At 38.6% G+C, this 15,919-nt stretch overlaps 1 long non-coding RNA gene across 2 annotated transcripts in view; it reads right to left on the reverse strand.

The window, feature by feature from the left end:
• Window positions 1-15,919, reverse strand: part of LOC130249758 (uncharacterized) — a 29,128-nt gene that overhangs the window by 11,139 nt on the left and 2,070 nt on the right. The window contains exons 2-4 of one of the 2 annotated variants that reach the window (XR_008839852.1): window positions 7,882-8,043; window positions 6,121-6,184; window positions 1,198-1,253 (exon numbers count right to left, since the gene is read on the reverse strand). This is a non-coding gene — a long non-coding RNA (uncharacterized LOC130249758). Of the gene's footprint in view, window positions 1-1,197; window positions 1,254-6,120; window positions 6,212-7,881; window positions 8,044-15,919 lie in introns of both variants that reach the window. The other variant, XR_008839853.1, reaches the window with a different exon arrangement.

Here is a 15,919-nt window from a genome sequence, read left to right on the forward strand (position 1 = left end):
AATGAGATACCACTCAGAAACAGAAAGGGACAATTTGTCCAAGCTTAAGAAATTCTATTGCTTTAACATGCTAGGAACATCAATTTAATGTGGGAAACATTAATAGGAACTGGAAATTGTTCAAGAACATTCTACCGGGTATTAAAAAAAACCCAGCCAAAATGCAAATTTGCAAGTAGAAAAGAATTCATGCTGGGGAAGGAAAAAAAACTGTGAAATATAGATGATGCAGAAGTTCTAGTAAAAAATTAGCAATACAAATATAGAGAATGCAGGAAAAGGATAATAGTGGTAAACTGCAAATTTAAAAAAATTTACCCTGCTAAAAACAGCTATCAGAAAAAATCAATGGGCAACATAGTTAGAAGGAACATGCAAGAAACAGAGTAAAAAATTTCTGCACCAAATATTGGTCCATTGTTAGAAACAGGTATTACAATTTTGAACGGAGGCTCAGAAAAGACAGATGTGTTCATTAGTATTTATCTTCTGATTTCAGAAGGAAGCAGGAGGATAAATCTGCCCAATAAAACACTGTAGATGGTCCAGAAAACTTGGCATCTAGAACGAATAAAAATATGATGCAGACTCAGCTGCAATTACAGATGTACAAATCAAGCAGTTTAGAGGGAAACACAACATGGAAAACAGGAAAAACCTCAAAGACCTCTGAATTTCCAGTGCATTCCAAATATTTTAAAAGAGCAGAAAGATAATATAGGAAAATACAGATGTGTTTCTCAGATGCTGAACCTGGACACATAATGAGAAGTTTCATTTAGAAGCCTACAACACAGAATTGAACACTTGCATCTAACAATAATCAATATGACTACATGGAATGCAGGTCTTGTAAAACAAACCTTCTTTGTTTTATCTTCTACAACTTTATTTTGGTTCACAGCTATTGCTCTGGTTGACAATCACAACTGTCCTCATACAGTATAGTCATATTCCTGTACTTCAAATCGTTTATCCATGGATTTTAAACACCACATTATATGGAACTAAAAGCATGTAACTCAGGAATTGGTTCCTATCCACCTATTAGTGAATTATATTGTTGTTGCTAAAGTTTCCACTGATTAAATTTGCATAATAATTCATGTGTCCCATCATGGAGCATAAAAACTGCAATGCAACTGAAGTGAAAAATTATACATCACAAGCAGCAAAAAGTCACAGTTAACAACTCACAAGCATTGACAATATTTTCCTTCTGAATTTTCAGGTGAGGTCCTTGAAAAATGAATCTGTCCGGAGGAATGAAGATCAGTTAGTGAAAGATTTGTGAATAACAACAAAAAGACTAAATGTTTCATCCAGTCCTAGTAACATCCATGCTGACACTGCATGACTGACACAGCCAGTTACTCTATTTTTAGGAAACAGCAGAGCAATGTTATCACACACCACCTTGACAAAGGTTCCGTGCAGACAGACAAGACCCGATTTCCCTGCTGGTGCAAGCTGCTGTCTCTATTAGTTTTGACAGAGCTGTTCCAGTTTCACCAGCTCCAAATCTAGAGTTGAGGAATAACACTGATAGCCACAATAGCAATAAAATATTATGGATTGCCTGTTTTCTGAAGGACACAGGTATATTAGCTTTTAATTGGTTTAATGGACTTTGTGTACAGCTTTTGTATACAGTTATGCATCTTACTGTACATGTTTATGTTCTGATTTCTGTGCTGTTTCCCACTTGTTGCTCCAGGTTTTCTCTTCTTTTGTTCCCATAAGGTTCCCTTCAGCATTTTTTCCCTGAACTCCTTTGTCTTTCCAGTGGTTTCCCATCTAGTTAAGCCCTCAACATTTTGCTTTATTTCACTGACAGTGGTCTGTACTAGTTAGTACACACTGACATTCTCTCCCCTAGAGTAATATCACAATAGCTATACCCCATGTCATGACAAGTTTCTCTTCATGTCTGACACCTGCACCTCGGACACGTGTAACTTTTTAACCTGCTGTTCTAGTCTATCCTGTATCCAATTGTGGCAATCAATCCAGTCTTCCTCCCTGTTCTGGGACTGGGGGAGATCCATGAATCAGCTATGGCTTCTGTGAGGACCAGCAGCACTGTGCTTCAGAAGCACTTGGTAGAAACTGTATTAGCTGAACTCCATCTTGAGCCCATGAAGACCCAGCTGTCCAGTCTCTATGTAAGCCTTGCTATTTTTAGTGTGGTGCCTCCTACATTTTACCTCTTGCAGATTTTCTGACATTTTATTTCATTTCCTTAGTGAAAACATATGGCAAACAGATGCCTAAGCAGGGCCCCAGGCACCCATTTCTTTTTCCAGACATTTCAGAATATCTGGGAAAATTCTGAGGCTTACCCTGATATGCATCACACTTGCAATTTATTTCAAGCACTACCTTTTCAGTGGTGGGCATCCTAAATACCATCAGTTTTGGAGATATATCATTTTAAACACAAATTTCTGTCTCTATTTTATTTTCTTTTTTCAGAAGCAACCTTGAAAACATAAATAAACTAACCACCAGGTTTAAAAATGGTGGTAATTGGTTATCAGTCAGGGAAAGCAAGGATGTTCTAAAGAGTTTCTTTCTCCTTGTCACAAGCACATCTCACAATTTAGCATCATTCCTCTACCAACAACAGTTTACCAGTCCCTCCCTAAACCTTAAGTAATGTTTTCCACACAATGGCTTGACCTGCCTGTCTGAGATAAAAGGGAAATGATCTGAAGACTTGAAAATACTAAATCTAGCTCTGGTTAAAAATAGCTGGTACTCTCTGAGGCTGGGATTTAGCTGTTTTATAGAGGTTATGGATGTATTGAGCCCTCTTGCTGTGGCAAAGGCATCTATTCCATGGGAGAGAGCATCTTCCAATCCACCAGGAAAATGAGCAAGTTTTCTGTAGAGCTATCCATCTCTGTCATGCACTTCTACCCCTGGTACCTCTTCTCCCTTTCCCATGCTTCACCCTCTATTATACTATCCTAGGGCAATGCATTTAAAATTAATATTTCAATATGTTGAAAGTATTTGTGAATTTTAATGGTGTATGTGTATTCTGGAGAAAGTTTATTTTGGTAAGGGGGCTATATGTGGATATCAGCATTCTTTCATAATGTTGCTTTGTAATTAATAGGTCACACAGGGCCTGGAAGCTAAGAAATAGCCTATCTGTTTTCCCTCTGCTGTGTTTCCTTCCCAGTATTCATTCATTCCAGGAACATGAACTACTGAGTGCAGAATTTATGATGCAATTGTGTTGAGAAGAGAGTACTGAGAGCCAAATGTGTGGAAGGTGGCAGATTTACCCTTAAAACTGGACCTATCTCCCAAATATGAAGATACCCAAGGTATGTCAAGATTTGCTCCAGGTATCAGGCATCAGGATGTAGATTTATTCACAAAGTGCAAATGTTTCATTTAGAAGCTGCTTAAATGAACAGCCTCTTGAATTTATTGTCATACTTCCTTTTTTCCTTTCTCATTAATAATGCTGCTTTTTTTTTGCACAAAGGATGAGAAGGTAGCAATGCACTGTTTTCTGTATTGATATGCAGCAATCAAATAATGCTGAATTAGATGATTTTAACATTTCTAAGACATTCAGTGGAAGCTGATATAAAGGCTGGATGAAATTGCTCTAAAAGGCACAGCACACAGAAAGAGAATAATCTCTGAGGCCAAAGGGTCTTTCAGAAGTGGTTTACTGGAATCATGCTTCATATTTTATATCAAAATCACACAGCTAAAAAAAAAAAAGAAAAAAGAAAAACTTAATCAATGCCACCCTGATTGTTGTATGTGATGTTTCTTTTTCTTCCAGATAATCTATATCAACCTAAAATGTTCCTGAAAAATGAACCTTTCTGTTGCCAAAGGAAGGGCTACAGAAAATAATGGAACAGCAGCCACCACAGGTAATTCCCAAGGGATGCTTGCTTTTTCTATATGAACACATAATGTCCCTTACAGATAAATGAGCCATTTTTGCTGGTTTTACCAAGGAAATACTAAAGCACACAGAGAATTTCATCACACCAGGTCACGAATGGGGCTTCTTGAAAGAAGTAAAACTCTGTAGTCTTCCCAAAAGATGACTTTTGAGTAACTAGAGAGCATCTTGGCTCCCCAAACTCCAGCTGGTTAGCTGCTTAGTTATAGTTGCTGGTTAGCTGGGCAACAAGGACAGCAGCTGCCTGTACAGAGCTGAGACCTCCCAGCTGGCAGGGCTGGCAGGTGCTTTTGGACTGTCCAACCTTTTTTGCATGGGAATGGGGCAGAAGATTCCTGTGTGCAACCTCAGACATCTCTGCAGGTCTCCTTCTGTTCTGTGCTTGAGCCTCCCTGGTGCAGACTGTCGGACTGATTCCTCAGCACTCTCTTTATAACATGCTTCTTAATTTGCCTCAGAGCTCCTAGCCATCATTTCACTGTTAATTACCAAATGTGTGTGAGCAAAGTGTTTGGTAGCCTGTCTTTTGGGGCAGCTGCAGAGCAAAGGTGCCAGTCCCCAGTGGGTGCAGGAGAGCCCGAGTGCCACCCTGACAGCGAGCACCCACTCTGCTGGCAGTCCCTTCAGCCTGTGCCAGCTCCTGTTCCATCACTTCCTACAGCACCACAGGGGCCACAGGAGAAATCTGACTGCAAAATAATGTGATTTCTGCTTTAATTAAATGAAACACTTGTATTCGTCTCGGAAAGGTACAGACATTTCTCCCCCCACCCCCGGAATCACGGTTTTCAAAGGAAACTGATTGCCATCACATGCATTAAAAATGGTATTTAACAGTGACTTTATCAAATGTACTGAAATATCTATGTTACATGCATAAATGTAACGTTTCACCTTCTGTATCTAATCCAAAAGCTTCTTATTTTCTACCCACCCACTCAGGCACACAGTTATTCATTAGGTACAAAAATGAACTGCACACCTGAAATATATTCAGATTATTGTAAAACTGCCTCCATCTTGCTACCAGAATTGCCAAGGTAAAAATATATATCTCTTTTTCAAAAGATAGATGGTGATAATATAGAAATGTTTCTACTTCCATAGCACCTATACTAATACAAGGAGTCAATTCTATTTAAAAATAAATTCACACTTGAACAGTTGCTGTACTCTATACATGTATTTCACACACTCAGAAAAAAATTGTTAACAAAGTTATGTAGCTGTAGTCAAGCATTTAGAAGTTAGGAAATAAGAGTGAAGAAGAATCTTCTGTGCCTGAAGAAACTTTTTTCTCCCCATTCCCATATAAGCATTATGATATAGTCCACAATTACACGAAAATATGCTTTTTTGCCATGGGAATCCATCTTATTTAAGCCCAAGAACATATTTTTTTCTTCAAATTGTTCTACTTCAGCCACCTGTGCCATGGACATCTATAATATTATTTCATGTCCCCTCTAGCCAGGTTTTCTTGGAAAAGAAATCTTATGCTATGATTTGTCCCCCAGACCCCACTGGGTGGGCTCAACCAAATACAATGGAAAAGTGGAGGTTTTAAAGAAGAAAATCCTTTCTAAGTTTCAGGACAAACAGGGAAAAGCAGAAGCCCTATCAATGCCTTCATCAAAGTAAAGGCTGAAGGTGAACCCGACTCTGCTTCTGGAATTCAGTGGCACAGCCCTGAGGTTCTGCACCTCAGGACACCTGCCCTCACCTGTCCTGCTGCACCTGGGCCACCCACATCCCTGCTTCACCCCTCACTTGGCCTCTCTTTTCTAAGCATCTGCCTCTTTTAAAAATCTCCTTTTTTAAAAAATTGGAGCATTTTTTGACCCCAAAAAATGCTCCAAGTGTGCTACTTTATAGTCTGGGATGATGGGGATTACACTACAACCATTTTTATCCAGAAATCTGGTTTCAATCTGTCCTTCTTTCCCTTGGTACTCCCATTGGCCTCAGCCCCTTGCTTTTGTCTGGCTGATCATCTTTTGGCTCTACAGTTCTCCCTCACCTTGCACACTCAGTTTGTCACCAAAACTCCCTCTCAGCAGAACGTTTGAGCTGTGCTATTTAGGTTTGCAGCCCGGAAGTCTGCGGTAAAAATTCTACACACAAGGAGTGTCAGGGCAATTTCAGTATTAGGTGATAAAATTCCCCTTCTTTCCACTCACCTTTCAGTCAATGTTTCCAACAACTGCCCAGTCTCTCAAAACCTTCAGTGTAGCTAAGATGGAGCTGGGTCACAGACCATGGCAGCAATGCCTATGTCAGAGAAAAAAATAGACTTAGATATAAATAATCAGCACACCTGAGGGTTCATCAGCCATCTCTGCCAAACACAGGTCTTGGACAACATATTGTAATTTTGCTAAAGATTGTCAATAGAGATGTCTGCACATTGGCAGGAAATTGATTGATTCCCACTGTTCCTTTTGTTTAGACTCTGCTTCCATTTTCTCTTATAAGACAGAAGTGTAGCAATAGATGGTGGATAACCTCTGGTGTATTCACGGATGTCGTGCAATACATATATACACATTATCACATTGATTTTCTGTATGTGCCTTTACTGTCACACCTCATTGCTGCAAATGATTAAATGAAGTAGCAGGCAGTGAAAAACTGCAAAAGCTTTCCATTTGGCACTATCTGTAACTATCTGTAAAGCAGCTAATCTGCTTGTATCCATGAATATCCAACACATCTTCTAGGAATTACCATTTCCCCATTTTGTAAAGGTCCCAGTGTTAATTGTCTTGTATAGAGCAATCACCTTTATTTTTTCTCTCTCTCTTTCTCTTGCTTTTTAAAGTCCTGATTTGATGATTCAGTTTGTATCCACATGCACTTAGTGACAAATAACACTTTGCCTTAGCAGAAAATATCTATTGAAGGGTTGCTGAGAGACTGGACATCAATCTAGGGAAGAAACACTACAAGAACTACAGAGCCCACCTGCAGTGTGAAACAAAAAAATACCCAATCCAACCCAACCTAAATTCTAAAGTACACATCTATGCTGTATAATCATGATATTTTGCTTGAGTTCCAATATGTCAGCACTGAAATAGGATATTTTTTTATTCCTAAATGAGTCAAATATTGGTGACTGAAATTAATGGCAAGATTCCCACTTACTGTGATAAAATGTCACCATTATGTGACAAATTTAAATTGAAAAATATGAGTTTTAAAGCATAACATCTGCATTCTTCATGCCCCATGCTAATGAAATTATATATTGTTAAAGAGTCAAACAGTTTTATATAGTTTGAATTTCTGTTGTTTCCAGTTTGTTTTATAACATACAAACCCACAAAAGAATAAAACAAATGGATAAAATAAATGCATTTCTATAATTACATCAATCTAACATTTGACAGTAAAATTTTAACTTTTCATACCATTTTCTTCTGAAATGCTCCTATATCTTGCAGCTTGCCTGGTCTTTGGATGTTGCTTCAACAACTAAAGTGAAGAGAACAAAACTAATGAAGACTCCACTCTGCTAAGAGTGGTGGTGAAAGTGTATCTTTGACATCTGTTCCTGTCCTTACACTACTGTCCTTGTTATGAATTGTTATATACTGTTATGAATGCTTTTAGCACTGCTGTAGTGCAATATAGACCCAGGGCATTGGGACAGTGGAAAAGAAGGAAAAGCTTTTGAGTCATCCATAGGGTAACAGAGCTGGAGAAGGAACAAGAAGGACAGAGAGAAAAGACTAGTGGCAGAGTATTTTGAGGGTGGCAATGTAAAGAACAAGGCTATTAATAACAAGAAACACATGTAGGGTGTGGGCTGGAAGATGGCAGATCCCAGCATTCCAATCAGCAAGCTCATCCTACTGCTCCCTGAAAAACTCCTTCCTTATCCAAAGGATGCAGAGCCAAACTACCATCCCACTTATGTTCTTTCTTTGCAGAACTACCTGTGAAGACAGACTTCCACAGGAAACACAAGTCACTTCACTGCTCCTCCACTTGTATCTGCATGCAGCCTTTTCCCTAAGAGCCACCACTGGTAGAGAGTGAGGTGTTGCATGAAGAGCATCAATTGGTGAGGCAGCTTTTCATGCTCCATGCTTGCAATCCTGGAAAGAAATCATAGAGGACAGAGAGTTACAATGAGGGAGTTCATGAAAGACTAGCTTGCCCTGAAATTTATTTTGAAGGTACTCCTGAAATGACAGAAATGTATGTGTTAATGTAAATCCTACGAGTAATTGGAGCCTAAAGCAGGAACTCCTACAGGAATCTTGTTATTGCACCTGAACATCAAGTTCTGCTCTGAGTCCATAAACCTGAACCTTAAGACTGAGATTCAAGTAGTCCCAGGAAATTTCTTTAGTGATCAGTTCTGAAACAGTCCTGAGAATCATAAGGCTCTTCTAAATTCCTGACAAACTTTCATCTGATTCACAGAAGAGCTAAGAATCATCTTTAGGAGAGCCAAACTCTAATTTGACAAAGCCCTGAGTCACAGCCCTAAACCAGAAGTTTGACCTACATAGCATTAGGTTAAAAACACACCAGTGCAAAATTTTAATGTTTACTCTAGCTTGGGTCTTGAACTACTTTCTTCATCCATGTCTTCTAGACTTCCCAGACAAACAAATTTAATCTTAATAAATGAACACATTCCTCCCTTCACTGTAGTCTTTTTGCCATGCAGATCAGGTTCCTGCTCTCATCCAGGAACTGCATCACTTCTGGCCTGCTTCTTGCAGCCCCCATACCTAGACATCCTCCACATCAAGTTTGTCCTGGCCTTACCTCTAAATTTTCCTATACTAGAAGTGAAAGTGTTGGCAGATTCCCCATTTGCTTCCAAGGCCTGATGCTGACTAGTGAAGAGAACTTGATTATTTTTCACATGAGAAATCAAGAAGAGTAACAGTGATGATCTCCTGAGGTACTGGATCCTCTCTCCTTCCAAATTTTTGGTGTATCTCTTGGGAAAAAGATGACAACTATTTCTGTTGAACCATAGTTCTGTTCTAGACATAGCAAGAGACTGGAAAAGTCAGTAATAAGTATAGCAGTGGAGCAGTAAAACTCACAATAAAATCCTAAGATAATCAGAGTCACATTAAAAACTACAATTGAGAGGACCAACTAAGAACCCAAGAAACTACCTGCAAAAGAAAGATAACTAGCACTTGGCTCAATAGAAGTGTTGTCTTGGGTTTTTTTTTAAGCCTGGGGCTCATAAAAGCTATTTTGTGTAGATCACCTCCATCCTGTTCACTTTGGGACTGCTGTCCAGCTCAGACATGACCCTCAGCTGGAAGCAATCAGATAGACTGAAAATAAAATCTAGTCATGTTCCTCAAACTGTGCAATCAATGTGCAGTATTGCCAACACAGTCACACAACAATTAGAGTTCTTTTGTTTTCCCAGTGTTTTACTTGTCTGCAGCTGATGTTGAAGGCAACCATTCATAAATGATTGAAATTCATCCTGTGGACAGTATTTGCCACTGGATATAAAACTGCTAATATAACTCATTCTCTGTACCACCCCAGTGTTAAGCTAATGCCCCTCTTAAGCTTCTCTTGAAACTCAGCTTTTGCACACAAAGAAATAATCTACATTCACAGTGCCCACGGAACTTTAATCCAATCTACTATTTATGAGATATGAAATGAAGCCATTTGAGTCACAATTTAGGGATTAATTCAAACTGTACTTATACTATCTTGTAAACAGAATTGAACATATTTAACTAAAAAAATGGTCTTTATTACATGTTTACGTTTCCCCTTTTAGTATTACAGAAAACTGCAGCAGGGAGAAAGCAATAGGTATCGTGGCTCATCTAAATACTAAACAAAGATGTAAATATTCAATATGATGTGCAGGGAATTAGTAGTAGCTTTAGCACTAATGCAACTTGCACTACTAATTCTCCACCAAGCTAGCTGAACATGTATCCCAAAGTACTTATCAAGAAAACCAAATTTTCAAATACATTTTAAAGCAAAATAAGCTTCAGAGGCTTTCTTTCTGTGAAGAAAAACTTTAAAGTTGGTTCATCTCTACAAGACTGAACTTCAAGACTTCATACTCCTACAGCATTCCTAAAGGAAAATAGAATAAGATTCAAAGATTATTTATAAAAAGGGTTCTTATTATGGAATCAAGTCTCTTTGCATATCTGTTTATGCAATATCTTCAGTCTGTACTGTTACAGAAGTTGAGAGCTTCACAGTTTTAGTGCATACATGGCACCACCTATGAAGTAATGAAAAGATCTGCTTGACTTCACAACTGAGTTGATACTCTTCAACTTTGCATCTTTGATGCTAGATCATCAATATTCTTTTCCAATAAGTGCTTTTCTTCTTTTATTTTTCAATAAGAGCACGTCTGCACTAAAACTGTCTATCAGGGAAGAAAGAAACAAGTTTGAAATGTGAATTTAAGCCATTTGTCTTATGCCAGCATCCCTCTTCATTGCTTAGATACATCTATGACCTACGAGGAAGCAGGAGACAGTGAAAGAGTTGATTGTGACTGCCTTCTCATTTTCTGTTTTTCAGAGAAAAGGGTCTGACTTCTGCTAGAAGCAAATTAAACTTTTCAAGATAATACCAGCAAGCATCACTGTAAAGATCCAGGTCATGAGGGGTTCCTTTGTAGCAAAGAATTTGATGATTCTGGAAAATGTGTAAGACAGAAATAATCAAAGCAGCACCAGGCCAAAGAAGTTTCTCATTTGAGAAAGTATATTCCATGACATATTTTTATCTTGCTAAGATAGTTTCTCAGTTGCATTTAGACTTGTATACCACTTGCCATATATTAAAAATGACAGATACTTTTTAGCAATAGATTTTGAACTATACCTCAGCCATTCCTTCTCTTCACTTCTGACTCACCATGACTTTCTTGTGAGCAGAAGTATTCCTCTGTACAATTGCTTTATTCATTATGTTGCTTTCAGTCATTTTCAGTGCAACTCTGTGGACTATTCCTAAGGTAAGGAGCCAACCATTTTGTTGGCCATTACCACTCAAAGTAAGACTTTGAGATTAGAATGAAAACTGCAGTAAAACTTCTCAGACATGGTTAAAAAAAAAAAAAAAAAAAGAGGTAGACATATCAAACGCTTGGAATTATTAGTAGAGTAATAGGCAACAAAATAGAAAATACAACTATAACCTTGCACAAATATGTATTTGCCCACAAAATGAATACTGTGTGCAGCTCTGGTCTCTTCTCCTCATTAAAAAAAAAAAAAAAAAAACAAAAAAGAAACAGAAAATACCCTGAGGAAAACTACAAGTATGATCAAAGTTATTGAGTACATTGACCACAAGGAGCGATTGAGACTAACAAAAGGCAATGCAAAGCAGAAATGAGGTCATTGGAGCAATAAGTAGCAAGAGGAAGTTGGACAGCAATGAACTGTCAGAAGAATCAGCTTCTTTATATAGACAGCAGTAGACCTGTGAAAATCTTTGCCAAGGGACCTTTCTGCCCAAAACAGCCTTACTTTCTAGGGGAGATTGGCTGAGCATTTGGAATAGAGATCCAATGAGATTACTGATAATCCAAACCAACTCTGGTTCAGGAAGCCCCCTCCTTCAAAAAAGGTGAAGGCTGGGAGAATAAGAAGGAGGAACTAGCACACATGGTTTCTTACTCTGAGCTCACTGTGCACTTGCAGCCACCGCTGGAGACAATCCAAGACTCTATGGCACACAAAGCCTTTGAATCAGCAGTGTGATTAACAGGTCATTGTACTGACAGGTACTGACTGATCAATGTGATGTCAACTCGATGGCCTTAAACTGTAGGAGGGTTGATTTAGATTACATATTAGGAAGAAATTATTTTCTGTGAGGGTTGTGAAGCACTCAAACAGGTAGTCCAGAGAAGTTTTGAAGCCCCCTCCCTGGAAGTGTTCAAGACCGTATTGGATGGAGCTCTAAGCAATCTGCAGTAGTGAAAGGGTCCCTGCCCCCTTGTTTATTCACCTCTCAGCACAAGGAACCTCTTTGGCAGAGCTGAATAATGCTTTTCTGGTTATCCCATAAGGGGAAGAGAGAAGGCAAAGACAACTCTAAAAATCTTAAAAGTAAATATGTAACATCAAGTCAGTGGAAAAGGACCCTAAATGAATATAAGTACTTTAAACTTTAATTTTTTTCTCAAATCCCCTGAAGGTTTTGTTGAACAGGCAGTTGCTCATGATCTGCACATTTTAGAGAAACAGCAGAATCAGAAGCACATTCCTAACTAAGCAAGAAAAATTAAAAATGGCTTTTAAAAAGACTTTAATAAAAACTGATTATAAATGTAAGATGATGTTATTATACCTCTGGTTCTGCAATTAGAAGACATCTTGAATCCTTCATTCATGGCTGAATGGTTTTAGAAAAGGAATGTCTTCTGGTGAATATAATGGATGAACTGACAGATGAATGAATATTTGTCCACTTGATTTGCAATTTTCTATTTTTTATCCCTGAATATAGTTAGTCTTTTCTTTTGACTCAGGAAGCACTGGAACCTTGACAAAGAATGAAATGCTCACCATGGTGATTTTAATGAAAATGTTACCATTGTCTTGATTGGCACTAATAAAAACTCCAAGGAAATGGACCAACTTCCTTTAGTTAGTAAAACTGCCTTGTGTGGAAATTCCTTTTTTTTTAAATTGGAGTGACTTGTCAGGATTTAGCTTAAGGTTGTAAGGAAAATTAATCCACAAACACCAGAGGTTTATGTCCAAAAAGGAGACAGAGGAGTCCTTTTTGCTTTATTCGAATAAAAGGAGAGGCCATGGGGCATTCCCCTGGGATCTCCCAAATTTTTGGAGGACACAGCCTCCCTTTTTATCCTAATTTCCCGGCCGCATTTCCCTCTCTCTTTCCCCATTGGCTGAGGTACTCGAGAGGCACAGACTTCCCGGAACGCTTGACACCTGACATTCCCCTCTAATGTATAACCCTCCCTTTTAATTTTTAATTCTTGTAGAATTCATAGTTTCCCCCCCTGTTGCTTCTTTCATCTTCTGTTGCCCAATTTCATTTACCAGAACACCTACAGTTCGTTTGTAAAGGCAAATCTCTTTCCCCATTCATCAATCAGTGTAATCCCTCCCATTGTTTCTTTTATCTCTAGGTGCTAACTTTAACTACCAACAGATCTACAACTTGTTTGTAAAGACAAATGTAACATTCCTCTCAAGGTGATGCCAATACAAGCTGGTATAAAAAGAAGCAAATGTGCACAAAAGACATTCCCACTGAAAGCTTTTCAGATGAGTGAGCTTAACCTTCTTCAGAAACAAAAGTGCTTAGGGGACCGAACAAAGAAAACTGGCACTATCTCATAAACCATTGCTACAGAACATGCTGAAAACTGATCAGTAGCTCTGAATGGGAGAAATCCTCTTCAGTGGGAACAAAAAGACATTGGGAAGAAAAAACCAAACATGGATTTTAATGAAATTCTAGTCATGGGCATGGCCCAGGTATGGCCACAACCCAGGCAGCAGATTTTTTAATGCTTTACCTCTGTTGGTTATGCCAACAGCAGATAGCTAAGGCATCCCAGGCAAAGTGCCACAGGTGCACATTCCCTAAGAGCCAGCAACACACGCTCCCACCAGCTAGTGATGCTTGTTTCACCCTGCTCTTGTCTGAAGAAAGATCGTCCTGCAGACCAGGTGTTGTAGACAGTCTGCACCCACCCTCTCTGTATAGGCTTTCCTCTATGACCCTTACAGGGGCAGATCACTGGCAGGTACTATAAACCACTCCTGCACCAAGGTGACTCTGTGAGACCTGTGAATATGCTGGAAAAGACTCAAATAACCAATGCAGTCATTGAGGAAGTGCTTTTACCAAAGTAGAATCTGCTTTGCCCTAATTTCTTTCTCTCCTACTTTTACACCCTATGCAGTATTACTGCTGCTGCAAATATGTCACTGTATGATAAACCTCTTCCGTTTCACTCCCATTTGAGAGCCCTCCTTTCTGTAATACTATACAAATACTATACAAATACAAATACTATACAAATGATCCTCAAACAAATCTGAGATGGTTTTGCCACAAAGTACACAGAAAGAACTTTGGATCAGCAACTGTCAAAAACTATAGCATAACTTTTGCCAGCAGGAGGAAACTCCCAAACTAGCTCCCAGCATTTTGCTTACCTCAAGAATACAGTTTTATAGAACACTGCCACATATTCCAGAGAACACCCCTCAATCAAGAATTATGGAAAGAGTTTGATTTTTTCCCAGGAATGTATGTTAAAAGAGGATCTCATTTCAAAGAAGCTCGTGAAAGACTGTGAGAGAGAGCAATGTTCACTGTAACACAGTAAGGGCTGTTTTCCATGACACAGTGGAAACTTTATGAATGGTTCTTGCCAGCTCAAGCCGTCTGACAGTGAAATCAGTGTATCTGTAGTAATAATGCATTGAAAAGGGCAACAGAACTTTGCAATGCTGTACTGGAAAAAGATACATGTTTGGGAACATAATGTGAGCATCTTGGAAGTTCTGTGTCTATTGAGCAACACTCACTGAAATATCCCCAGCATGAGTTATCTGGGAGTCTGTGTGTAAGGAAAGATTGTCGGGAATAGAGCTAAGCATATTAAATTAATTGCACATTCTGAATCCTGTATCTGAAAACTATGAATGATCTCATGTGGAAAAAGAAAAAGAAACTGCTGCAATCTCTTCCTTAGTCAGACATACAACAAAGTTCTGTGCCTTTCTAGGATTCTCCCTTATTTTCTCCTACATATTTACTGGTAATACACAACAGTTTGATAACTATACAGGGATGCACACATGTCATCATATCTGTAAGAGACCACTCAGACTTGATCACTGACTTGCAATAAGTCTGAGTCCGTCTGTAATTCAGGAAGTCCAACTCCATCTACACTTTTTTTTTTTCCCTGAGATATCTTTTGCCATCAGAGGTAGTATTTTCCCAGACCTGAAGGTGGAACTCTTGTTCCTTTGATGATCTTTATATGAGTGACAGCATTTTGCATTGTCTTTTTTTAGCTTGAGGATATTTGGACTTCCCTGAAGTCACTGCTGGGTTGTCTGGAAAACCACATTAGCCCTGGTAGAAGAACTGGATAGTCAGGCATGAACGTCATGTTCACAATGGAATGTGCCAGGAGTTCTTCAGATGTTGCCTGTTAGAACTCACACACAAAAAAATCTTTCCTTTTGGAAATATCATGATCCTGTTCCTTCTTCTGCTGTAATACAAGTAGACTTCCCATTTTTTTTCTGGAGTCATTAAGTGTAAGGAAAGGATTGGCTGAGTATAACCTTGTGGTTGTGCCACCTTCATACTGGACCAATGTATGCTGTTTATGCTTGAACTACAGTGTATCTTTAAAAAAAAATCTCTATATATTTTACTGACAATTTTGCATTGTTTCAAAACAGTTTCATAGACAATTTGATCCTATAGCAAACTAAGATATGTCAGGTTTCTAGTCTCATTTTTATTCTAGTTTTGCTTTCAGAGTTTTTTAATTTTCTGAAAACCAACACTTCTCAAATATCTCTAAGCACTACTTAGGCAAGTACTACCACTCTTCTGACAAAAGTACCTCCTCACCTGCATTGGATTATATTTTAAAAATACCTCATGTTAATGCACATCTTCCACACCTTTCATAACTTTCTTGTGGACTCTTTTCAGTGTTTAACATCCCTTTGAAATGTTAATGCTCAAACTGAATGCATTATTTTGAAAATGGTTTCCATAAAAAGAGGGAATATCCATTCCCGTTGTATGTGATGTTCCTCTGGTTTTCTTCAGAGTATTAACTATCAAAAGACTTGTTCTGAGACCTCATGTTTAGCTGATTGTGTCCAGGTCCTCTTTAGCACTGTCTCATGCCAGTCATTCTCCCAGATTCCAGGTGTGGCTTTAAGGCCTTATCTTGAATGTATGACCTCCAATTTGACT

The sequence above is a fragment of the Oenanthe melanoleuca genome, chromosome 2, assembly GCF_029582105.1.
Source record: "Oenanthe melanoleuca isolate GR-GAL-2019-014 chromosome 2, OMel1.0, whole genome shotgun sequence".
In the NCBI taxonomy this organism is placed as follows: domain Eukaryota; kingdom Metazoa; phylum Chordata; class Aves; order Passeriformes; family Muscicapidae; genus Oenanthe; species Oenanthe melanoleuca.